The sequence below is a fragment of the Dendropsophus ebraccatus genome, chromosome 2 (genome assembly GCF_027789765.1).
Source record: "Dendropsophus ebraccatus isolate aDenEbr1 chromosome 2, aDenEbr1.pat, whole genome shotgun sequence".
NCBI classification, from domain to species: Eukaryota; Metazoa; Chordata; class Amphibia; order Anura; family Hylidae; genus Dendropsophus; species Dendropsophus ebraccatus.
Genome location: NC_091455.1, coordinates 34,009,629 through 34,018,697, shown reverse-complemented (window position 1 = coordinate 34,018,697; position 9,069 = coordinate 34,009,629). Strand labels below are relative to the sequence as shown.

At 42.2% G+C, this 9,069-nt stretch overlaps 1 long non-coding RNA gene across 1 annotated transcript; it reads right to left on the bottom strand.

Annotated features, from left to right (window-relative positions):
* Positions 1-395: 395 nt before the first annotated feature.
* LOC138784350 (uncharacterized) lies at positions 396-7,942 on the bottom strand. Its single transcript, XR_011361823.1, has 2 exons — positions 7,880-7,942; positions 396-970 (listed from the first exon to the last, which is right to left on the bottom strand). It is a non-coding gene; the product is annotated as an uncharacterized lncRNA (long non-coding RNA).
* Between the last annotated feature and the right edge of the window lie 1,127 nt (positions 7,943-9,069).

Below are 9,069 nucleotides of genomic sequence, written 5' to 3'. Positions count from 1 at the left end.
GCCTTCATGGTAGCGGCTCACAACATGACACACGGTGGCTTTTCTTGTAGCTCCAGCCATAAGGGCCCCGTTCATACAGATACTTATCTTGCCCGACACAGTGTTGCTTTGTTCTCCCAGCTTCCTGGTGCACAACTGACGTGCCAGGGCAGGTAAGTATGATGGGGGGAGGGGGGGGGGAATGCAGTTTTTCACTATGGAGCCCCATGAATCCTAGGTCCACCCCAGCTCATGGGGTGGGCCTACACTGCAGCCAAAATGTCATAGACAGCAGAGGGTGATGATGTGTGGTCTCAGGAAAGAGAGAGGAGCTGGGGAGCTGCTGAGACAACACCACTCTGAAAACAAAAGGATTACCCAACTTCCTGTAAAGCAAAAACACGCTGAAGTCAGTATAATTTGTGACAACAATATATTGGTAAGTTACATATCTTGGGGATATAGTTTAATTTAAAAACCATTTTCTCATATTGGAATACCCCTTTAAGAATATTAGGCTAGCCTGTATAAATGTACACAACTGCTGGTTACAGATCCTTTTGGTGACTGTGAATATTCTTATAATTTACAGCAGGTGCATTATCTAATAATGAAATTATGGTGGTCGTTGCTGTCTAGAGTAACTATATACCATATGAATTCTTATATGCACAACTCCTGGCATCTACAGCCTAGTATCTAGGACACACAATTTGTTGTTGTAGTACAGGGTACATGCCTGCAGCCAGTATTCATGATTCCCGGGATGAAGTCTATTCTGTGAGTGTTCGAGACGTGATCATTTGTCACAGAAGATGAAAAACATGTTGTCTGGAACACCGCAGCATCACCATTGTCACTGTGTTTTGCCAAAAGGGTTCCCAGCGTCTTCTATCAAACGTCTTTCAATGTACTATTTCTGTAATTATTAACACCCCCATTAGCGACACTTGTAGTTGTGATGCTGAGCTGGGTGAATCACGGGCCACATCTGGAAAGCAGAAAACATGAACAAAAACAATTCGTGTCGTGGCTCTTCTTCTACACATTAGGGTGCACAGAGATTTGGCCGGGATTCATGGACATTAAAGAAGCACTCCGGGAATTTTCTTGTTTATTTTTGCTCCTTGGTAGTAATACTGATCGGTTAAGTAGCTGTGCGGATAAATCTCTTACAGGTGGCTTTACTTTTCTATTATAATCTCTCTTGTCCCTGCTGTCTGCCTACGTGACCAGTGTTATGACTGGCCGAATCCCACAACAACTATTGTACGGATCGGAAGTCAGTCTTTCTATTCATTTCTATCAGATGATCAATGTCTCATAGCAATGCATGGAGAAAGTGACTGATCCACACAGTGGACGTTGTATCTGAAGGATACTGTATAAATACGTGGTGTCAAACTCACAGCCCTCCAGCTGTTGCAAAACTACAGTTACCATCATGCCTGGACAATGGCGGACTGGCCCTCCTGTGGGCCCCCAACTTTAGAACCTGCACAAACACTGACTGATATGTTGTTTCTCACTGGTTCTTCATTGGTGGGCCCCCAGGATCATTTCCTTTGGTGGGCCTCAGATACCCCAGTCCGACACTTACTTACAATCCCATAGAGAGAGAAATGAGTGGTGGCCCAAGCATATGAGCTTTTACTCCCTTCATTTGGGGACAGTTGATCTTTCTCATGATCATTGGGAGTCCAAGTAGTCGACATTAAAGGGGTAAGTGATTTATGGGCCCGGTGGCAGCTGCAACCCCTGCGACCCCTGTAGCTACATCGCTGCATCTTGCCTGAGCTCCTACAACTGCAGTCCCAGAGAGTTGCTTTACAGCAGGTACCTGACAAGGCTACGGGAGAAGTCATATATAAGTCAGTGTGAAGAGAGGAACAAGAGAGAGGAGAAGTGAAGCTATTTTGCTTTATTGTGTCATGTATTATCTGCCTCCTGCTTTGTTATCTTGCTACTCCTGCCCCCAAGGAATATCTCACGCTAAATACTAAAGGTGGCCGTACCCCATCAATAACTGACCGTCAGTCAGCACTCCAGCCCGTCCACCCCACACAGAAGAACGTTGAGGGTGGCTGAGTGTTCCTGTATTCTCTATATGGGGAGGGGTAGAGTGCCACCAAAGAGAGGAGAAGAGCTGTGGCTGCAGCTTATCTCTTCCAGAATTTATTTATTATGTCAGGCATTTATTTTTTCCATCACCACCCAACTCATCTAACATTACCTGTCTGTGCTGGTTTGGGATAGACCCATTCACATTATACCGAAGGCTAAACTCACTGAACTCAGTGTACTAACTGGAGGTTTTTGTTAAAGGGAAACTGTCACTAGCAGCAAAAAGTATGGAGAGCTTCCCTTATCACAATAATATTTTATCCATTTTCTTAGGTAACTATAGTTGTAACTTTAGCTGGAAATGGGCCTTTGAGTTATCAGGGTGGTTGCCAGTCCTGATTGAAGGATCTTTTCTTATACACTAATATGGAGAGATCTGTCCATCAGGGCCAGGGACCACACTGATGACTTATAACCCCATTTCTAGATGAATTTACAAGTGTGATTACTCGGAAATGGGATGGCTGTTCAGAGTGAATCAGATATTATTTTGAGAAGAGGTTTCAGGCACATAATATAATAGTAGTGATGAGAGATGGATACCCCACCCCTTTATATTAACCCTAACCACTTCCTAAAAACTCACAAGAGTGGTGTAAAAAGCCACACATTTATTCTGGCGTACAGTGACTATAATATGTGTGAACCTATTCGAAGCCTTTAGCACTTGGCCTTTTAGGGGCTTATGCAGTATTAGAAAAAACACAGCTACTTTCTTGCAAAAACAGCGCAACCCCTGTCTTCAGATTGTGTGTGCGGTATTACAGTTCAGTTCCATTCATTTCAATGGAACTGAGTTGCAAAACCCATACCCAACCAAGGAGAAAAGAGGGGCCATGTTTTTCTATGCCTGAATAACCCCTTTTAACGCTGAATATAGAAGAGCATATGCACATTACAACAATCAGTCTTTTTGGGTGTGGTCCTCTGGCACGACCCCAGGGTGAAGAATGCTGGATTTTTTGGGATCCTGAAAGTTATTGTTTCATCAGTCTTCATCCCACGGAGACGACCAGTGTAAGCCCTACCTCAGTGAACAATTTCTTATCCATTTAGTGGCAGAGAAGGTTCATCCTCAGAACTCACACTCACCTCAAGGGCCTGATCCTCCCCTCTTGTCCCAGAATGTTATGTTTTTCTTCTCTTGCATGAAGTTTAAGAGGAATGGTCTTAAATATGAGGTCACATAGAAGTAATAGTTTCCAGACTGTTTAGTAAATCCCTTGATTCATGCAGCAGCAGTCGTCCAGAAGATAACTAGGTTATTTTATCTCCAAGGAATTTCCACCATCATTTGTAAAGATGATGAAGTACTTTCTTTGAATACTTATATATACGTCTCAGCAGGTAGGAGAAAATGATCCCCACTGTTATTAAGTACTACGGGCCCATGTAATGTCTGAGCCTCTGGGTGTACAGGGTACTAACAGCATCTACATAGGGATATGATCTCAACAGATGCCGCAAATGGGGGGGGAGGGGGATTAGGGGGGGATTTACAAAAACCAACATATCACTCACCAATATAAGTAAATTTGTTAAAGAGGTTATCCAGACTTACAAAAATATGCCCACTTTTTTTTTTTTTTAACACCACCACTCTCTCAGTTTGGGTGTGATTTTGGAATGGAATGGTATTGTAATACCACACACTACCTGGGGACAGGGGAGTAGCAGTTTTTTATGGTTCAATATTAGAGATAAGCGAATCGTGTTCGGGTTCGAGGCCATCCGAACCCGAACGATCAGCATTTGATTAGCGTGGGCTGCTGAACTTGGATAAAGCTCTAAGGTTGTCTGGAAAACATGGATACAGCCAATGACTATATCCATGTTTTCCACATAGCCTTAGGGCTTTATCCAAGTTCAGCAGCCACCGCTAATCAAATGCCGAATGCTCGGGTTCGGATGGACTCGAGCATGTTCCAGGTTCGCTCATCTCTATTCAAAATGTTTTATTAAAGATTCTTATAAAACACATATTACAATCAAACAGATGCATCATGGTTACAAGCATAGAAGTGCTACACCATTGGTACAGAGATTATGTGAGACGATCCAAATGTCCATGGAAAGTAGAGAAAGCTATTTTTTTTTTTTATTTTAAATAAATCCTAGATAACCCCTTTAAGACCATGTAGAGAGCTGTTATCAGCTTACTTCGTGTATAGAGCTGAGATTTGCTCACTGTGGCCTGGATTTACTGTTCCCAACAATCCCGGCTTTTGTGAAACATTTTTGTACGCCAAGATTGTACGCCAATTGTTACAATGTACAAGAAAAAACCTGGATAGCTTCACAATTGTAATTTTAACCTGATAAATCGGACATGGCCACATGCTTCTCAAAGCCCAAGAGATTTATTTTTGAAACCTACACACAAAAACTTTTTAAAGTGGTCAGGGCTTGTGTTGAGTGGATCTGTCCAGGTTGGGCAACATTAAAGATTTGATTCCCCATGGCTGCAGAAGTTGGATGCCATCCTAGGAACTCCTAGACAACATGGATACAGCCATAGGTTATAGGCTGTGTCCATGTTTTCCAGGACTCTCTAGGGCTAAATCCAACTTCTTCATGTTGAGTTGTGCTCATCTCTAGTCTCTAGTCACTGGGCTATGCATTTCCATTTCTCAGACAGGACACCATAACCCTAAGGACAGAGTCTATTTAATTATACGATATGGTTACCAAGCCACCATGAAGAACAAAAAACAAAAATTTTTATTTTTTTAAATAAATCTGTATGACCAGGGTAATAGCCCCGGAGGCCACTGACAGGCGGCAGTATTTGGGTCAGCTCAGCATGTTGTATCAGTATATGTAGCCACAACCAGGAATGGAACATAAACAGAAAAGAGGTGACATAGAAAGATTCCCTCGTCTTCTGTGTTTTGGACCCACTCCAGGTTCCGGCTTACAAATACTGATAGTAAAATACAGACCAATATACGGCCAAGGAAGTATGTATATATAATGTATAGGAATCATTTATCAGCTGCTAGATCCTATGTCCTCTCAGGCATATTGTGTGAACTAACAGGATTTACTGGTCGGCGGATGATTTACCATTTGTTATATAAACTATGTAAGGAAATGAAATGGCCTGGAGGGAATAGGCCAGGTGCATGCAGGTGCTCCGAGCAGCTTCACTTCTCTTCGTGTCTGCAGTTAGTATATTCCTTGTAAATATAGAAACAAGTGTGCTAACATTTCCTTAAAGGGAATCAGATTTTTCTTTTTAAAGATGCTTCAAATCCGCTGCATAGTCAGAAATAGTAACATACTTCCTGCAGCGGCCACTAGAAGGCGTATAGGAGCTTATTACCTTCCAGTTTAATATTAAACACAAAAACATATATTATCAGCAGAAAAAGGCCGCCAGCTCCATCTAGTCTGCCCTTTTAGAATTAAAGGGGGTTTTCAGGCAAATGTATAAGTTATTAATAGTCTCACTGTGCAATAAAAGAAAAAATGGACACTGTTTTAAATCATTTCCCTATATTGAAGAACCATTTTAAATCCTAACATTTGTAAAATATTTTATTTGAAACCCATTAAAAAGATCTAAAGTCTTGGCCACTGGGTGTGTCACTTCTCTGCAATCTGCTGTCCACTGCCTGTTGCTAGGTGAAGTCTGTCTTTGGTAACAGACAAATCAGAACACATTACAGGAAGTATGGATGGGTATTACCATGTGCTTTGTACAGGGGGAAGAGAGACCCGGATAGCCTGAGCTGTGTGCCTGCAATCTGTAAGACTCTGCCTGCTGAAGATTATCCTCACTGTTTCTCAAAGGTAAAGCAAAGCTTCCCTCTCATCTCTCATAAAACTCAGGGTAGCTGTCCCTTGCGTAAATAGCAGTGTACCTATTGCTGTATGTCTGCAATTCTGCAGTGTAATCTCCCTCTCCCTTTAGCCCCCTAGCAGCATCAGCTCACTGCTTAAGCCCCTATTACATGGGGTGACATAGAGGAGCAAACGAGCGCTGTCAGCGCTTGTTTGCCCCTCGTTCCCTGCTTGCTGCCCCTGCTATTGCACGTGACGGCAGCGAGCAGGTAAGTGCAGGGGAGGGGGCTGCCCAGGTGATCACTAGATCGTCCGGGCAGCCCATATCATATAGCAGCGGTCTGCTGCCGCCACTCCTGTTCCTCAGAGCGACTGCAGCATATTGCTGCTATCAGTCGTTTGTCTTTCAACATGTTGAAAGACAAACGACAGCAACGATCAGCCGATATCGTTCATGTTGGCTGATAGTTGCTTCTATTACACAGGGCAATTATCAGCCGCAACAGCAGATATCGTCAGAATACGGCCGATTAATTGTTACGTGTAATAGGGCCTTTAGTATGACCCTTTCCTTGCTGCAACCCTGCTGCAGCTTTTTCTTTTCTATCTGTTCACATAATACCTTGCATTAGTATCCCCATCACCACCACCACCACATGCCATCTAGTCTGTACAGTCCATTGCACGTGACTTTCCCTGACTGCCATAGTAACTCCAATAGCCATCAAGCTTTTGGCTGGGGTTAGTTTCAGTTTCCTCTCTGCTCTCAGGAGAGAAGGTGGTTCCTCCCTAGTCCTCACGGGAGAAGGTCGTGCTTTCTGTTCTCCTCTGTCAGATATACCCAAACAAAGATATACAGACCTCAAGATTCCTATACTCTCCCGTGGGGTCACCCCAATAGCATAGTCGAGAGGAGTATGTTGTGCTGTGCTGTCATTGGCTAGAGAAGTAAGTGAAAAGAAGTCCCTGTGTGAGTACTACTCGAAAACAGCACAGCCCTGGTCCCACCCTGTGAAACGTAGAGAATAAAAAATAGTAGTGTGCAACGAAGTGGGCTTTCATAGGCTCTCTCGTCCCCGCTCTGAAGAGTTAATGTATCAAAACCAAGCAGGTTTATGCACAAGCCAGGTGTGATTAATCAGCACAACCTATTTAGATAAATAATAATAATAATAAAAAAAAAGCATAAAGAAAAAATCTCAAGGCTGGACATTCAAAGGTCAACGTATTGGACCTTTCCATTGTGTTTTAGTTTGTTGTTTTCTCATGGTCAGAATAATGGAGCGATCTCTGCTATTTTATCTCATAACAAACATTTCTCATTCAATTAAAGAAAAATGACGAATTCTAATGAATCACAGCAGATTGTGACAGATCGTAATTCATCCATCATAGGAAGGTGCCTGTAGAAGCCAAGCCATGACTGCTCAGTGCATAGGCTATGAAATGTCACAGAGTTACTGACAGGATTTGCTAATAGTTCATTGAAAAGATCTCTGGCGTGAAGGACGGGACATGTAGTATTTATTTTATGCTTGGATTGACTGAATTCCCTGCTTAGTAAATGAAGTTCATATAGAATTAATTTTGTTGGGTGAGAATATTTAGCAATGGCGTTAATGGAGGTACTCCTGCGAAATGGTTTTTCTTTCAAATCAACTGGTGTCAGAAAGTTATACAGATTCGTAATTTACTTCTCTTTAAAAATCTGAAGTATTTCTGCACTTATCAGCTGCTGTATGTCCTGCAGGAAGTGGTGTATTCTTTCCAGTCTGACACAGTGCTCTCTGCTGCCACCTCTGTCCATGTCAGGAACTGTCCAGAGCAGTAGCAAATCCCCATAGAAAACTTCTCCTATGCTGGACACTTCCTGACATGGACAGAGGTGGCAGCAGAGAGCACTGTGAAGTATAGGCCTCTCGGTATGTACAAAAGCGGCTCATAAATTTAGATTGCATTATTCTATAATGTTTTCTATAGATTTTCATACCTTGGGTCTTTCCTTCTTTGGGCATGGTCTCTTTTTTATATTGATGCTCCAGAGACATTGTAGTGCCTTTGTGAACCTAGAGGTCCTGCTCAGATGGGGAGATAGGCTATGTGACCTTTTGCATTTTTGTCAACATTTACATTTCTAGTGGAATTTGGATTGTGGTGTTTATATAGCAAACATGTCCATGGGATTGTGTACAGGATATTCTAATGTTGTAATTTGGCTTTGGTGTTCATATGTGACCTTGGTTATTGATACCAAATCTTCATTTAGTCTCTACATTGAGAACAGTGGGAATGGGAAGACTGTGATTGGCTGAGAGTGTAGAGAAGGATGAAGGACACTTGCTAAAGGATCCCTGTTGAAGCTATGATGACCTGGTCAGATCTTTTTAACAGGGTAAAAGTTTGGCCCAAGTCAATGAACCCTTCTTGTGTGGGCTGGTAATGGTGTCATAATAGTATGAGGAATGTTTTCTCTGCATACCCTGATAGATGTTTGGACAGTTCCTGTCATGGACAGAGGTGGCAGCAGAGAGCACTGTGTCAGACTAGAAAGAATATACCACTTCCTGCAGGACGTACAGCAGCTGATAAATACTGGAAGACTTGAGATTTTAAAATAGAAATAAATTACAAGGCTATGTTCACACACAGTATTTTTGCTCAGTATTTTTATTATTATTATTATTTATTTATAAAGCGTCCTTAATTCTAGAGCGCTATACAAGCGATGGGGGTAACAAAGAGGAACAATACAAGATCAAAACACATTACATGAAGGCAAATGGCAGACTGATACATGGGGAAGAGGACCCTGCCCGCGAGGGCTTACAATCTATAAGGTAATGGAAGAGAGACAGAACCACAAGTGGATTGAAAACTGAAAGGCTATGTTCACACATTGTTGACATTGATAGGATGGCCGTCATTTAATAGCAAATAATGACTGTTATTTCAAAATAACGGCCATTGTTTTAAAATAATGGCAATTATGGCGACCATCCAGTAAATTTTAACAGTGTGTGAACATAGGGAGAGATTTATCAAATATGGTGTAAAGTGAAACTGGCTCAGTTGCCCCTAGCAACCAATCAGATTCCACTTTTCATTCCTCACAGACTCTTTTGAAAATGAAAGGTGGAATCTGATTGGTTACTAGGGGCAACTGAGCCAGTTTCACTTTAC